This window comes from Girardinichthys multiradiatus, chromosome 21 (assembly GCF_021462225.1).
Source record: "Girardinichthys multiradiatus isolate DD_20200921_A chromosome 21, DD_fGirMul_XY1, whole genome shotgun sequence".
NCBI lineage: Eukaryota > Metazoa > Chordata > Actinopteri > Cyprinodontiformes > Goodeidae > Girardinichthys > Girardinichthys multiradiatus.
The window spans coordinates 37,055,818-37,073,604 of NC_061813.1; the positions used below are offsets into that span (position 1 = coordinate 37,055,818).

Here is a 17,787-nt window from a genome sequence, read left to right on the forward strand (position 1 = left end):
ACTGTTGCCAGGCTACTGAATTTTTAAGAAATGCACAAACCTGCAATTCAGTTTTTAAGGAATTTCAGGCAGCGGGTACTGCTGGAAGTAGGTTGGCCGACTGCTAAGGCAATGTTCAACCACATTAAAAGCAAATATATTACACCCAAACAAAGGAATGTCTGTGATACTGTCAAAGATTAGGGAAACAGATGATAAAATCCTGCTTAAAGTGCTCACTATATGCCTGCTGTGTTGACCATATTCCATTGCAGTGAAACCCTGGATTTTCTCCCACTTTGCCCTTCAAGATGTTTACCTGAGAGTCCATAGGGATGCGGGCACCATGGAAGTCAGTCAATCGATGCCTCTTTATTGGACAAGACTCTTATTTTATTTTATTTTAAACTGAACAAAATTAGAAATAAAAACCAAAAGCTTTGAGGCATAAGAAACCTTGACTAGCAGAGATGACACCAGCAGCTTGGATATAAAATAAACAGCTTTAACAGAGACAGACAAGTGACTGGGACATTTCAAGATGTTTTGATAATTATATCTTCATAAGCCAATCTTTCTCTTTTTATTGCTGGATTTCTTTGTTGCCTTAAATATCTCTTCCTGTTTTAGTTTGAATGTTCTGGATCTGAATCCAACCCAGGGCCTTTCTGGATTGGGTTTGAATGTACTTTCCAGGTACTCTGGCTTCCTCCTCACTGTCCAAAGGTTTGATTTTGTGTGCATAGTTGGTTGTCCTTTGTGTCTCTGTGTTGCTGACGGACGGATGGATTAAAAGTGAACTTTCTTACCTGAATGTTGCTTATATCTTTTATAACTGTTTCATGTTTTAGATACTTTAAACTGAAACATGACCATTTAAATCAGGTGGGATACTGATCATACGGTTAGGCAAAGTTCTTGAGATTTCAGCGTTTTATCTGCTGGCATTGATCAAACCCCTCACCTAAGCGCAACTAAAAATGCATATTTATAGGGTCTTTTACCCACAAATCTCCTTTGCAACCTAAAATAGTTTAGATGAGCTCACGCCTTTGCCTCGTTTAGTACCTGCAGCTCACACCTGGAGCAGAACAACCCCTTAGCATGATGTCACCACCACCTTGCCTCACAGCTGGTTTGGGATCATTACAAATAATAGATCATAGTAGATCACTGAACCAGCTTTCAGAGGCACTTTCACCTGGCTACACAAAAAGTCAAAAGTTTTGGGATTACCTCGATGGATTGCCCATTTCTGTCTAAGACCCAGCTATCTAGCCAAAGCTGTCACCCTCGAAAGAAAAGAAGCTGGTTAAGATTTTAACAGCTACCCAGAAACGACCAAACTAAAGCCCAAGTCTGCTACCAACTGGAAATGGCTAGAATACCAGCTGCAACAGAGAAAGTGAGTTTTACGTAGTTTTGAGCTTAGAGGAGCCCTACCAAGACAGAAGCCCTTGCTAAAAATAAAACATTTAAGCTTGAGGGAAATTTAACGCCGCCCAGACATACAAGCCAAATCTCTTCTGCATACATTTTATGATTCGATGAGATCAAGCAAAGGAGAATACTTGCAGAAGTCATGGTTAGGCTTTAAACCGTAGAACTCTGTACCAAATTTGGAGCATGGTGTTGTCATCATCATTCTGTGGGCTGTTTTGTTTCCATTGGTACTGGTTTACTGGTCAAATTGATTGGAACTACAAATCTTCCTTAACTCTACTGGCAGAAGGTTGAAACCCAGACAAGGTTTGGTGTTTCAACGGGACCGATAAAGCAGTTGGAACAGATAAATCAGGCTAACATTAAGCTTCTGCCATGAACCCGCCCTAAACCCCTTTAAAAATGTTTCAACAATACCCAAAAACAGATTCATTGTCAGAAAACCTTTTAGCCTAAATGACCTCCATAGTTCTGGCAGATGAAGAGGTCAAATATCCAGCCAGAGTTAGGGCGGAACCTTGTTTGTGCCAACAAACAGCATGTTGTTGCTTCCTGCAAGGTTTCACTAAATCAGATAATATGGGGGATGTATGTATATATTTGAGCCTGCTTGGATTGGGGTAAAGTCTGCAATTAACACAAACTTCAAACTTTACAAATCATTGAAGATGCTGAAACAGAATGGTTCACATAAATCCCTATATGCACAAACTGAAAGTGACATTCATGCTGATAAGGGGTGTATGTAAATTTCTGATTGGGGTTGTTTGAGACCCGTGTTGTTTTCCAGTTTGCACCTAAATGAACTTTACTGGTAGCGGAAGCCTTTTTCGGCTGATGTAACCTGTGTACACCAACCCCGGCGCTGCAACAGCAACCAGCCCACTGAAACGCTGGATTTAATCTCAGGAACTTGAATAAGAGTGAGTCTTTATTGATTGTAAGCCGAGAGAGAACAATAATGGGGCGCTTTACCCTCTAATGTGATTGTGTTCTTTGTCTGAACACCAGTGTACACCTCTGACACGACTTTTTTCATTTGCAATCAAACAAACCGTGTCCGCCTGCATCACGGGAAGTTAGCCGTTCTAATGTAACCGAAGCCCGAAGCGACGCTCGATTGTCGCCGCAACCTGCCAAAATTAAATTATTTCTAATTCCATCCACCTCTTATCAAGATTTTCTTTTTTTTTTTAGATTGCTTTCCTTGATTGTTTTGTCCCCGAGCAGCTCAGGTTGCCTTCAGTAATAATGTGTCACTTTTTCCTGTATTATTTTATTGAAGTTTGATGAAATGCTCTGTGAGAGACAGTGGCTGGATTACATTAAAAAAGCCCCTTGGCTGAGTTCATTATTCATCAAATTTTTTGCAGCATTACGATTCTTGTCCCAAAGAAGCTTCAGAGATGTGTATGCTTGATTGTATCCCTGATGACAGAAAAAATCGGAGTCACTGAGGCTTTCAGGAGGATTTTTACTCCATTGTGTTGGTTTTTATTTTAAGCCAAATAATGTGTTATGCTGAATTGGTAATCAATTGAAGAATTCTTGTCCTATTTTGTCAGAGACAAGTAATCACATGGGTCTTTCTTTCTGTTGTCGTACTTCTATCATCTTCTGGATGCTTTATCCATGGTTTGAAATTCAGTTTTTGTCTTGAGAGTTTGTCCTTTTCAGGTAGGACCTTTTTCTGTTTTCCTTTATTTGCATGAGATCAACTCATGAAAATGTCCAGGTTGCTGGAGGATTTTCACCAATTTACAATGATTAAATTATTGTTCAGAACATAATTAAACAATTGACTTAGTGGTTAATGGAGAGTCTTATCCCATAAATTGTGTGTTATCACAGATTCTAATCAGTTAATGTTTGCGTTAATTATCCTGGCCAGAAAGGTGGATTTAATCCACTGTTTATGTAATTATATCAAACATTCAGCTCTTATTGTTTGTCCACATGGTTGTTCATGAATTTGTATTTTACTTTTAGATCTAATACTATTCTCTCCCATTACAACCACCAACTTTAACACATTTTAGTGGGATTTGTTGCACAAAGTAGTGCATAATTGTGAAGTGGAAGAAAATTATGGTTATTGATATTTTTGACACCTGATGCTGTGGTGGGTGGTGAGGATTGCCATTTGCAGATATCAGCAATCCATTTAGGAAACAGACAAACATGCGGAAGAAGGTGCTTTGGTTGGATGAGACTTATGGACTATAGGTAAAACACTACATGTGGCAGAAAACGGTGCCCATCACCCTGTACACAACATCCACAGTGTAAGACATGGTGGTGGCAGCACTCTGCTTTGGAGATGCTTTTTTTTCAGCAGGAAAAGGGACCTGTTAGAGGTTCCAAAAGATTTGAGACTGGGGTGAAGGTTTCCCTTTGGATTGAAGCATATTGAGTGTTAGGATGGTCTAGTCAAGCCTAGATCTAAAATCAATAGAGAAGCTGTGACAAAACCTGAAAACTACTATGTTCACATGTTATCAATCAAGCTATTTTGCAGAGAAGGATAGGGCAGAACAATCAGTCTCTAGATCTGCCCCGGTGGTAGAAAGACACAAACCACCCATAACACACTAACTCAATTTCTTCCACCCTAAATGCACTCGTTTCTTCCCCTCTCCTAAGCATCGCCTGTTTTTTTGCATGTTTTACCCTTGGTACTTACTTTACCAACTTCAGTAACTCTACATCTTGCAGCTTTTCTGTTCTGTCTCCCATCTATTTATTTTTCTAGTGACCGTCATTCATCCTCTCTTCAAAGCATTCTTTAACCCCAACAAGCTCTGTTCCCTATTTACCATAAACTACAATATCATCAACAAACATCGTAATCTATGCAAATTTAAATGTCATCTGTTCCTCAATGCTGCAAACAAAAATAGGTTCAGAGTTGATCCCACCCTTATCTTTAACTAACTTTAACTAACTACATCCTACCACACACCTCACCGCAGTCCACAAGTCCCTCACACCGCACTTCATCGTGCAGTCTCACTCGTCCCTCTCATGGGCTTTCTCCAGATCTATGACAACAGAGTCCAACTCCTTCTGACCTTTACTATACTTACATCATATGCAGCTAAGATCAGATCTACTGTCATATTCAATAAACTAGAACATTATTGAAAAGTTAATTTATTACAGTAACTCTGTTCACTAAGTAAAGCACATTATAGTGATTAATTGCACACAGGCTGATGTTTTCAAGCCTTCTGTTAATTATGATGATGAAACAGAACATTTCAGATATAAATATTATATCAGACCAATAATAAACATTTCATCACAGAAATGTGGGCTTAAGGAAGAGTATGTTCAATACCCAATTTAGGGTTGCTGTTTTCAAAAAGTACTTTAAATCTGACAACAGAGCCTCATTTCCTATTCTGATGTACTGAATATTACTGTATTTCATGTAAATACCAACATATACAGAAAGTTAAAGCCATAATTTTTCCTGTTGTCTGATCAAGTGTGTTTAATTTAAAAGACATGACCCACTCTTCTAGGATCAATTCTCCAGAGCCTTCAGTTAATTTCTTGCAATTTTTTGTTAATGGAAAGATTGATAAATGGCAGGTATACTGTATGTGGAGTGGTAAGGCTTTAAATATGGAGCCTGCAAATATACAGACTTGGATGGATGGATGGATGGATGGATGGATGGATGGATGGATGGATGGACGGACGGACGGACGGACGGACGGACGGACGGATGGACGGACGGATGGATGGATGGATGTTAATTGGTAGTTAATAAAAACAGAGCTCCGCTGATTTCAGAGAACCAGGAAACTGGATTTTTGTTACTGATCTACTTAAAGCAGCATAAATAAAAGTCTGTAAAGTTCACACTTTAAACCCAGCTAAATAAATGGTTATAAATGTCCTAGCCTTTCATCTCCTTTTATAGTGTATTTGCATTTGAATTAGTCCCAACATGAAACAAATGACTCTTTATGACAACTAACTAAGCAACAAACTCCATGGAAGCCCTTGAACATAACTTGGAAAACGTTTTAATGGTCCCAGACTTCAGTTCTTCTAATGTCAGCAGGAAGCTCCTCTGGAAAAAAAACCCTGAATTTCTCTCCCAATGAATTTCCTTGGATGGGTTGTTCTCACCAGCACACAGTAATGCAATTTTTAACCACCACCCCCCCCCCCCCCCCCCCCCCCCCCCCGCCCCCCCCCCCACCCCCACACCCCCACCCCCACACCCCCACCCCCATACTTTTATCATCTATTTCAAATAAAGCTTTTGATCTGAATCTACAAGGGGAGAGGCTGTGAACGCTATCATCACGAGCATAATTCCAGCTTGAACATTATTTTTCAGGGAAAGCTGCACAATAAGTGAAACTGACAATTCTCTAGATGAGATGGAAAACAGATGGAGACAAAGACTAAATGAATAGTTCTCAACTTAAGAGAAAAGGGTGTGTGTTGTAGGTTAAAGATAGCCGAGATGTCTGCTTTAAATTACATTTTCTTGGAGTCTTTGTTGTTTTTCTTTTCAAATGTCTTTGTTGGCTGTAGAACGTTTTCAGTTTGTTTTACAGTGGGCTAGTCTGTATTCGGTGAGCTTTTACACCTCTAATGAGGGGGTATTGTTCATTTTCTGCAGTTGGTTCATATTGTCTTACAAAAGTATTTGTACCCCTGGACATTTTGCACACTTTGTCACATTACAACCACATACTTTAATGTATTTTATTGGGATTTTATGTGACAAACCAACTCGAAGTAGCACAGAATAATCTTCCCCTACAGTTCCAGCTGGGAGTATTTTGTGTGAAAAAGTCTGATGTCAATCAGACTGGAAGGGGTGTGTCTGTGAACATCATGTTCCATGTCTTGCCACTGATTCCCAATTGGATTTTGATCGGAACTTTGACTGGACCATTGTTACACATGAATATGCTTTCATCTAAGCCATAGGCTGTATATTTAGGGTCCTGCTCGAACGTGAACCTCTGTCCCAGTCTCTAGTCTATGGCAGAAGGAAAGCTTCCCCACAGCATAATGCTGATGTTTTGTTGTGTTCCCTATACGACTTATGTCTGTTGCGCTTTTATAGTGTCAGTTTTCCATCAGACTTAGTGATTAGTTCGTAGGTCAAAACGTCATATTTAATCTCCTCTGACCAGAGCATCTTCCACATTTGCCGTATCCTCTACATATACTTTCTGTAAAAAATGCAACAATATTGCAACTTGTCCAAAAAAGACAGATTTGTGGAGATTTTCCCTCCTGAGCTGTCGATCTCTGTAACTCCTCCAGAGTAACCATAGGCCTCTTTTTATATGACCTAACCCTGCTTTAACCTTTTCCACAACTTTCTGCTCTGTTTCTTGGTCTTCATGATGCTGTTTGTTCTTTAACAAAGATGGTATTTGATTGCACTGAATTTTATTTAAAGGCAGAGCATTAAAGGGAGCTGAATATAAATGCACACCACACGTTTCAGATATTTTTGGGAAATATGTTGACAACCATCTATTTATTTGGTTCAACTTAAAAATAATAAATTGATTTTGTCTATTCCATAAAATCCCATCAACATACGTTGAAGATTGTGTTTGTAACGTAATAAAACGTGACAGTGGGGTGTGAAAACTTTCGCGGGACACTAAAAACAAAGAAAGAGATCATAGGCCAAACGATTCTTGAGCGTCAGAGAGAGCTGAAACACAAATACAGCCTGTGGTTAAGCAGACGTTTCTATCAAAATGTGTTTGTTTGACCTTTATTAAAATCGAAATCTCATTCAGTGAGATTTTGGTGGAAATGGCGACACGGTTACTGCACCAGAACCACTGAAATGAAAACAAGCACGGAAATAAGCAATAAAAAACATATAAGCACAATACATAAAACTGAAAGGTGACTTGTTCTGTTTAGCTCTGCACTAGATGTCCTTTCTGAACATTCGCAGTCAGGTTTGATCATTATTGTGCAGGCGAGTCCTGTCTGCTGTCTGTGCATCGCTGTGAGGCAGTGATAACTTCAGACAGACATGAACTACTTTGTTTTATGTCTACACAGAGAGAGAACCATAAAAAAAACACACTTCAGTAGCACCAGCGCACCTTCAAAGTGTCAGAAACCTCAAGCAGGGGTTTGATTCTTGTTTTCTTCTTCTTCCGTCCATCTTCAGCTACAAAAGCACACGCATCAACTGGGTCATAGCTTTGTTGGATTATTGAGCTGTCTGTCTTCTCCTCAAATGGACTTTCAAATAGTTGTTTGTGTAACTCTTGAGTATAGCTCCCTTTTTCTGAGGGCTTACAGGGGAAGAAATCTGAAATGTGACATTTTTGCATCTCTTTATCTGTGTAATTTTCTTTATACCAGTGATGAAGGATTCTACTGCAGGCCGCAGCCAAGTCAAGAATGCTGAGGAGTAATTTGAATTAGAATAGAATTAGAAATACTGATTTCTGCAAAATAGGCTAAATTAAAGACACTAGCCGTAGATTTTCGTTCCTTCAGTAACAATTGTACAAATAAAACAAAAACACAGCTCGATAATAAAGTATAACTTTTAACCCCAGGATTTCACAAAAGAGTGAAGTTTTTAAAAAGCAGGCTTCGAAAACTCCCTAATATTTCTGTTTTTTGTGCATCTACGTTATGACATCACAGTGGGCGGGGCTGTGTTGTAGCAAGTGAACGCAGAACCCGATTTGGTTATTCACGAGTCAGTAAATTAAGTCCTGTGTTTTGTTTATGCTTTTTGTTGAGTGCTTAATGCACGTCAACGAGCCAGTTTATAAGGTACACCCAGCCTGTAATGCAGTGGGACCCGTTTTTCCTAAAGAAGTGCCTTCATTCTTCATGGTATAGATGGTCCATGTTGACATGATAGCATCGCTAAGTTGCCGAAGATTTGTGAAGCCTATGCTTAAATGGCAGGTTCTCTTGTCTTTCCCATTCTGAAGATTGTGCCTTAGTGCCACGTCCTATTTATACACCAGGAAACAGGAAGTTGTGGATTAGTAATTCAATAAGACATATTTACCAAAGTGTAGAGAACAAAAAACTATTACATTTATTCAGTCCTTTGTAATAACCAGATGTACTCGGAGGGCTGGATTTTTCTCATTTATTTAGTGTGAGATTTTGTTGCAATAAAGAATCATTTATTTTTAAGTTTGTAGGAGAGCGTACAACAATGTGGTTTGAATGGGAAGCTACTACATGTTTGATCTCCAAAGAAAAGAGAAATCGCAAACCCATGGCAAAAAAAAAAACATACTAGGTAAATAAATATAATGTGATGAATATGTTGGCATCAGCCATAAAAAATAAAACATCAGGCACTTACAGGCAGCAGTCATCAAACCGATTTATCCATCTAACATAAGAAATGGAAGCTTTGATCATCTTTTCATCGTGAAACCAGCCTTCTGCCACCTAACACCACCAACACCCCCTGTTTTCAGCTCAAATAAACAGGTTTAGGTGTGACTGTGTGGGCATGGTCACTGTCAAAATGAATGAACACATCTCCAATGAGTCATAAAATGTCACAATGTCAGAAATTATTTCTCCTGCTGTAGTTTTATTCCAGAGCATTGATGTCAAAATGCAGAATTTGACACAAATTCCTGTAATTCTCCACAAGAAGGAGGGATATGTTTGTAGTAATGGTGTTGGTTAGACACTGTTGCCTCCCATGGTTAGACAGTGACAGCCAATAAGATACAAAACGTCATGAGTTTATTTTCTATCTTTAGGTGGTAACACATGTTGTTTGCTTCAACAAGTTAAAAATATTATAACTTTTTTGTCTTTAGCACCTTTCTTTGCAGTTTCTGGGGTGAATTATGGGGAATAATTTCCAGATTAAGTTAAATCAATATGTATAAATGTATCATCACCCACTCCTTGCTAATTGCTAAAGTCAAGCAAATAATGAATTGATCTCCATAATGTTTTTTACATAGGCTTGAACATGTGAGGATTAAAGTAGCAGCAGTAGACTAAAAATGGCTTCCTGTTCCCTGGTTACATTTCTATTATGCTAATGATACTCAGCTATATTTATCCATAAAGCCTGATAAATCCAATCCAATTATAACAAAAGAAAGTCTTGAAGAAATAACCTGGATACCTTAATTTTCTCTATGTTTTTATTTTATTTATTAAAGGAACAGGGCGAGAGCCAGGGTACACCATGGGCAGGTCATCGGTCAAGCTAAAAGCTAACTAGACAAACTGCTACTCAAGCTAGCTACTCTACATGCATATCTTGAAGACATTAGTTTGGTCTCCAGTGCTAATGTACAGAACCGTGACAGTATTTTCATTTTCTGAGAAATCTGTGAAAAACATCAAATAAAAGTTTGACATATGTTTTTTTTTTTCTTTAGGATTTTTTATTTATTTCTTAAACACCTCACTGCAAACTAGCAGCTAAACACACAAAAATGCTACTTAGGCTAACTGCTACTTAAGCTAACGACTGTTTTTAGTCCACAATCATGTCTTGAAGACATAAAAGCCAGGATTATTTTTAATTTCCTGTGGTAGATGGCAAGAACAATTGTAAGCAAGGAGGACTGACACAAAGAGTCTTGAGTTTCAGGATGTTTTATTATCTTGAGTAAAACTTTGCTGGACGATCAACTTTTAACAAACTAATGTGGTTTCTGAAGCATTTTAAGGCAGTCAGACAGGATCGAGGGAGATTTGACACAGGAAGCTGTCCTGCTGCAAGAGCTTCAGCCATGGATGTTTGCTTCAGAATATGACTGATGATTCATGAACCACGATGGATGGTAATGTGGGCCCAGAGGCTGAAACAAGCCGTGACGAGAATAATGATCATCTTCAGAATTTAATCCTAAACTATTTATATACCTCTTTTATGTTTTCCATTTAATTGATTTTCATGCATATTTACCACACATAAATGTAGTATTCTGCTGCTTTCATCTCATTTAGGTGACATCCCAGCAAAACAGTCATACAAATCATATAAAAATACACTGTTATGAATATTTAACACAGTACAACATGCATAACCAGAGAGTAGGCTGTATCGTGTTTCATGTGGTGTCACATGGGAGATAGCTGGTTTAACCAGACTTGTCATTAGTGTCTCTGCTTGGTGATCATTCTTGACAGTCATGGTGGATGTTGTGGTTGTCTTGCAGGTTCAGTCCCATGTAGCTGGTAATTTAAATAAAACCTGCCCATTCCAATCCACCCTGGTCCTCTTCATGTCCCGCTTACACGGCTGTTTGTTTTGAAATTACTTAGAAACTATGCTGGTTCTGCAAGAATTTCCCTAAACCCGTAGAGAACCGAAAGAGCGGTGGGGTGCCCTCAACCAGCCTCCTCATCTCCCTTGCCGGTTTCGCAGAACTCGCTGGTTGGCCACACCGAGCCTGAGCCCGTGCAGGTGGGAAGAGCCAGGCTCTCGCCTGTTGAGCAACGACGGCGACAGGAGGCTAACCAGTGTTTTATGTGGTGCTCCTGACCATTTTATTTCCGCATGTCCCGTCCGGCCAAAAGGGGGGTCCGCCGGCTGTGAAGGGGCGACCGACGGACCCACCCTCTGTTTTTAAGACCCCTCGGCTCACGTTGCCGGCCACCTTATTGTTGAACCGCCATGCTGAGGTTTTGTCCACCCTAGTTGATTCCGGGTGTAATTTAAACCTGATTGACCAAGATCCGATTAACAAGAAACAGATAGCTACAGAATTGTCATCCCAGCCTTGCCGAGTTTTGGCGTTTGGACGTTTTTTTTTACATGAAATCACCCATCAAATGCAGCCATTAGAACTCATCTTATCTGGTAACCACGCCGAGCACGTTTCGTTTTTTGTTTTCCCCATCGCTCAGGGCGCACTGGTGCTCGGTTTCCCCTGGCTCCAGCACCATAACCCTCATATAAATTGGGTGGATTCACGCATAGAGGCTTGGTCTGAGAGATGCCTCAGCTCTTGTTTATAGTCTGCCATCTGCCCTAGTACTCCTGTGGACGAGAGTAAGGAGGAGGAGCCCCCAGATTTGACCAGGGTTCCCCCCCGAGCACCACGACCTCAAACAGGTTTTTAGTAAGTCCTGGGCCCTATCTCTGCCTCCTCATCGGACTTACAACTGTGCCATTAACCTCCTCCCAGGCACTCCTTTGCCCTCCAGCCGGCTCTATAGGATCTCAGGGCCGGAGAGATGGGTAATGGAGAAGTACAGGTCCTTCTCAAAATATTAGCATATTGTAATAAAGTTCATTATTTTCCATAATGTCATGATGAAAATTTAACATTCATATATTTTAGATTCATTGCACACTAACTGAAATATTTCAGGTCTTTTATTGTCTTAATACGGATGATTTTTGCATACAGCTCATGAAAACCCAAAATTCCTATCTCACAAAATTAGCATATTTCATCCGACCAATAAAAGAAAAGTGTTTTTAATACAAAAAACGTCAACCTTCAAATAATCATGTACAGTTATGCACTCAATACTTGGTCGGGAATCCTTTTGCAGAAATGACTGCTTCAATGCGGCGTGGCATGGAGGCAATCAGCCTGTGGCACTGCTGAGGTCTTATGGAGGCCCAGGATGCTTCGAAAGCGGCCTTTAGCTCATCCAGAGTGTTGGGTCTTGAGTCTCTTAACGTTCTCTTCACAATATCCCACAGATTCTCTATGGGGTTCAGGTCAGGAGAGTTGGCAGGCCAATTGAGCACAGTGATACCATGGTCAGTAAACCATTTACCAGTGGTTTTGGCACTGTGAGCAGGTGCCAAGTCATGCTGAAACATGAAATCTTCATCTCCATAAAGCTTTTCAGCAGATGGAAGCACGAAGTGCTCCAAAATCTCCTGATAGCTAGCTGCATTGACCCTGCCCTTGATAAAACACAGTAGACCAACACCAGCAGCTGACATGGCACCCCAGACCATCACTGACTGTGGGTACTTGACACTGGACTTCTGGCATTTTGGCATTTCCTTCTCCCCAGTCTTCCTCCAGACTGTGGCACCTTGATTTCTGAATGACATGCAGAATTTGCTTTCATCCGAAAAAAGTACTTAGGACCACTGAGCAACAGTCCAGTGCTGCTTCTCTGTAGCCCAGGTCAGGCGCTTCTGCCGCTGTTTCTGGTTCAAAAGTGGCTTGACCTGGGGAATGCGGCACCTGTAGCCCATTTCCTGCACACGCCTGTGCACGGTGGCTCTGGATGTTTCTACTCCAGACTCAGTCCACTGCTTCCGCAGGTCCCCCAAGGTCTGGAATCGGCCCTTCTCCACAATCTTCCTCAGGGTCCGGTCACCTCTTCTCGTTGTGCAGCGTTTTCTGCCACACTTTTTCCTTCCCACAGACTTCCCACTGAGGTGCCTTGATACAGCACTCTGGGAACAGCCTATTCGTTCAGAAATTTCTTTCTGTGTCTTACCCTCTTGCTTAAGGGTGTCAATAGTGGCCTTCTGGACAGCAGTCAGGTCGGCAGTCTTACCCATGATTGGGGTTTTGAGTGATGAACCAGGCTAGGAGTTTTAAAGGCCTCAGGAATCTTTTGCAGGTGTTTAGAATTAACTCGTTGATTCAGATGATTAGGTTCATAGCTCGTTTAGAGACCCTTTTAATGATATGCTAATTTTGTGAGATAGGAATTTTGGGTTTTCATGAGCTGTATGCCAAAATCATCCGTATTAAGACAATAAAAGACCTGAAATATTTCAGTTAGTGTGCAATGAATCTAAAATATATGAATGTTAAATTTTCATCATGACATTATGGAAAATAATGAACTTTATCACAATATGCTAATATTTTGAGAAGGACCTGTATATTGCGGAGTCTTTAGCTGCTGGGATTATCCGTCCTTCCTCATCTCCCCTGGGGGCAGGGGAGAAGAAGGACGGTAGTTTGCCTCCTTGCACTGATTACAGAGGTTTGAACGCTATTACTGTAAAAAAAATAAGTACCCACTTCCATTGTTAGCTTCGGCTTTTGAACCCATACACGGCGCCACTATTTTCACCAAACCGGACCTCAGAAACGCCTACCACTTAGTACGAATCCGCCAGGGAGATGAGTGGAAGACGGCGTTCAAGAATCCCCTAGGGCACTTTGAGTATTTGGCCATGCCCTTCGGCTTAAGTAATGCTCCAGCAGTGTTCCAGGCACTCATCAATGACGATCTGAGAGATTTTTTGAACATTTTTGTGTTTGCATACCTGGACAATATTTAAATTTTTTCCCTCCAGGAACACCACCACCACGTTCGGCTGGTTCTACAGCGCCTCCTTGAAAACAGACTGTACGTCAAGGTCGAGAAGTGCGACTTTCATCAGTCGACCGTCAGTTTCCTGTGATTTGTTTTGGTAGAGGGACAGGTCCACGCTGACTCAGGGAAGGTTCGAGCAGTGCTGGACTGGCCAGTACCTGACTCCTGGAAGAAGCTGCAGCAGTTCCTGGGGTTGGCCAACTTCTACCGGAGGTTCATATGGAATTACAGCCAAGTGGTGGCTCCCCTGACCGCGCTAACCTCCACCAAGACGACCTTCAGCTGGGGCACGGGGGCCGAGGCTGCCTTCACCCGGTTAAAGAGGATGTTCTCCCAAGCACCTGTCCTGATACATCCAGACTCTGCTAAGCAGTTCAGATTAGAGTTTGACGCCTCGGACACCGGGGTGGGGCGGTACTCTCTCAACTTTCGGACCAGGATGGGAGGCTACACCCCTGTGTAGCTGCTAGCCATCAAGCTGGCCCTGGAGGAGTGGAGGCATTGGCTGGAAGGCGCAGAACATCCTGTGCTGGTTTGGACAGACCACAAGAACTTGTCTTACATTCAGTCAGCTAAACGTCTTAATGCCCGTCAATCACGTTGGTCACTTTTTTTCCCCCGCTTTAATCTGTCTATTTCTTTTAGGCCTGGTTCCAAGAACCTTAAACCCGACGCTCTGTTCCGCCAGTTCGGCCCTGGGGACTCTGAAAAACAGGCCGAGCCCATTCTGCTGCCAAGTTGTACTGTTGGCTCCTTAACCTGGGAGGTAGAGAACCTGGTGCGGCGAGCCCTCCCTGACAATCCAGCGCCGGGCACTGGGCCCCCTGGACGGACCTACGTTCCAGCCTCAGTATGGTCCAGATTGATCTGCTGGTTCCATACAGCCAAGTTCTTCGCCCATCCAGGAGTCAGTAGAACCGTCGCTGCAGTTTCCAGGCGTTATTGGTGGCCGTCCATGTATAAAGACATCAGGGAGTACGTCAACGCCTGCACTACCTGCACCAGAAGCAAAACCTCCAATCAACCCCCCGTGGGCCTGCTCCAGCCTCTCAACGTCCCCAAGCGACCCTGGTCTCACGTAGCTTTGGATTTTGTTACCGGCCTGCCGAACTCTCATGGAATGACTGTAATAATGACTATAGTCGATCGGTTCTCCAAGGCCTGCCACCTGGTCCCACTCAGGAAGCTGCCGTCGGCTCTCCAGACAGCAAAGCTGGTGGTCAAACATGTCTTCTGCCTGCACGGCATCCCCAATTGTCTGTTGTCCGACAGGGCCCCTCAGTTCACTTCCCGGGTCTGGAGACATTTCTGTGACGCTTTGGGGGCAAAGGTGGCACTGACTTCGGGCCATCACCCCCAGTCGAATGGCCAAGTTGAGTGTCTCCACCAAGATTTGGAGGCGGCGCTATGGTGCGTAACATCAACCAGCCCCACTGAATGGACTGCCCACTTGGGGTGGATTGAGTACACCCACAACTCGCATGTCTCCTCTGCCACCGGCTACACACCTTTTGAGGCCTCCCTGGGGTACCAACCTCCGCTGTTCCTGTCGGAGGAGAGGGACATCACTGTTCCTACAGTGTGACACCACATCCGGAGATGTAAGCGGGTTTGGGACGCCACCACCCGGCCACTTCACCGAACAGCAGCCCAAAACAAGCGCTATGCAGACCGTCGACATCTGCCCGCTCCCAGTTACCGCCCTGGTCAGAAAGTTTAGCTCGCCGCACGGGACATCCCACTTAAGTCCCTGTCCAGAAAGCTCTCTCCAAGGTTCATTGGGCCGTACGTAATTGACTCACTTGTTGGCCCTGCCTCTGTCCGTCTTCGTCTGTCTCCCAGTCTCCGCGTACACCCTGTCTTTCCCGCTTCTTAGTTGAAGCCTGTCCAGACCAGCACACTTTTCCCTCCGGTCATGACCCTCCGCCCGCCCGGGACTTCCAGGGTCACCCTGTCTACTCCGTTCGCTGCATTGTTGCCTCCCGGCGGCGGGGACGTGGATGGCAATACCTCGTCGATTGGGAGGGGTACAGCCCGGAGGACCGTTCCTGGGTCCTTCATTCTCGATCCCTCCCTCATCCGGGACTTCTTGGCCTCCCAAACTGCTTCTGAAGTTTGATGTAAAGAGATTGTAAAGCTTTTTCTGAACTTGAAAGGAAAACACTAACTTCTTCTTGTTACCTGTTCCAGGTGTGACCTCTGGCTGATCGGACCTCGAACCAGACCTCTGTTGTTGTTTTTGTGGCTCCCTCCTGGACTAGAACTGAACCTGGCAGACTGAGTTCCTCTCCTGACTCTGTGCCTCTCCCTGGCGGATTCCACATTCCCCCCCACCAGTAAGAAAAATTTTTTTTAGGCCGTATTCTGAGGTTCAGTCTCTAACCGTCTTTTCCCCTTGTTTTATTTAGTGATGGGGATTAGGTTCACCGCTCTCATAACTGCCTTGCTGAGTTTTCAATAAACTTCAGCTAAACCGTTCTTGTTTTCTGAGTGTCTCTGCATGTGGGTTAAGTCGGCAATAAGAAACATGACACTCTGCTCTATAGACTAACATTTACTATGAAGTTGGATTAAAAAAATCACAACTTACAAAGAAGTAGCAAAACAAATAAAAATACCTGTAATTTGTTTTTATAGAGCATTAATTATATGTGAGTTTGAATGATTTGTAGAGTCTTGTTGAAGAACAGCCTGCATTGGATGGCATTAGTTGGGTATCCTGTACTAAGGTAAAGAACATTGGTATTGGCTTTTAAAAACTAGGTAACACAGTTACTACCAGTTACTATATTTAGACAATATGTGGGTCTGGAAGACACAAAATTCTGGATGACTTTTAATTTTCTGCTTCTACCCAAACACACAGCTAAGTTGACGGTAGGGCCGGTGAATAACGTGTCCAAATTGCCACATTGGTGACCTTAACGGCCCTATTAGTATGATTGTTCTGACTACAACTGATAAGCCTGTTATTTTCCAGCCATGTTAAGAACTGAGGAAGCCTTTTAGAGAAGACTTAAGATGTCTTCAAGTAACCAAGAGCAGAGGTCCGGCTGCCTTCTTCTTAAGTTGTTAGGATTGTCATATCCTAGATGACTGAAAATCTACTGCAACAAAGACTGCACCATATGGAAATAAAATGTCACACATTTATCATAAAGATGATTTAACTCAAGATTCAGAGTCACACAGTGTTGCTTTAGACTAATTTTATTACTCTGACTGTTTGCTTTACCCAATAAATCAATTAATATAAATCTGTGTCACCCGTCTGCAGATGCTGGATGTCGCGTTTTGGAACAAAGCTGCTAATATAAGAATACGTTTCACTCCCAAACAGGCTGAAAGAATGTCACAGAGCCTGATCCAGTCAGCTGCAGCAGCCTCCAGTCACATATGGCATCGTGCAGATGGACAATCTGTTTGGGCTTCAAAGTTAGAAGGCAAAGTTCATTAAGGCGGCATGAGCTTTGAGCCTGCGATTAGAAAATAATTTAATCATCCTTCTAATTATGTTCAGACATTTCTAAACTTTAGTTCGCTGTGCCAATCAACTTTAAATAAACAGCCGCCTCATGGAGATCATGTTTCACTGTGAGTCACTTTATCCGCTGCACAAAATAAAGCAGTTAGTTTGCCTCAACAGGAAGGCGCATCAACACTCATTAGATAAAAGCTTAAAACATGTCAGAAATGCATTTTCAAATGTAAAGACAACTAAAATGTGGCATATTTGCTTCAGGTTAAAAGCCTGTAAATTAAACAGGAATTAAAGGGCATATATGATCACTATTTTTACTCTTTTGGCTCTTCAGTTTCACTGTTTGTGTTAGGAGATCTAACAAACTGGCTCCGTGTTGAGGAATTTTAAGTAACTCTGAAGCAAACAAGGTCTGCATTCAGGTAGTAATTTTGCTCCACTTCTGACCAGTATTGTCACTCTAATGCTCACTCCCACCTTTCACAACTACTGCATGACCAGATTAGTTTATTTCAGCAAACCATCCAAATGCTATGTCAGACTTAGCATTAGTGAATGGAAGCAACTGAAAGTCTCATCTTTCTCCTCATAAGCCTTCTGTGTTTTACTGA

At 42.3% G+C, this 17,787-nt stretch overlaps 1 long non-coding RNA gene across 1 annotated transcript in view; it reads left to right on the top strand.

Annotated features, from left to right (window-relative positions):
• Positions 1 to 17,192, top strand: part of LOC124857666 — a 58,439-nt gene extending 41,247 nt beyond the window's left edge. The window contains exons 3-4 of the long non-coding RNA XR_007035649.1: positions 15,886 to 16,031; positions 17,036 to 17,192. This is a non-coding gene — a long non-coding RNA (uncharacterized LOC124857666). The remainder of the gene's footprint in view (positions 1 to 15,885; positions 16,032 to 17,035) is intronic.
• Positions 17,193 to 17,787: the final 595 nt, after the last annotated feature.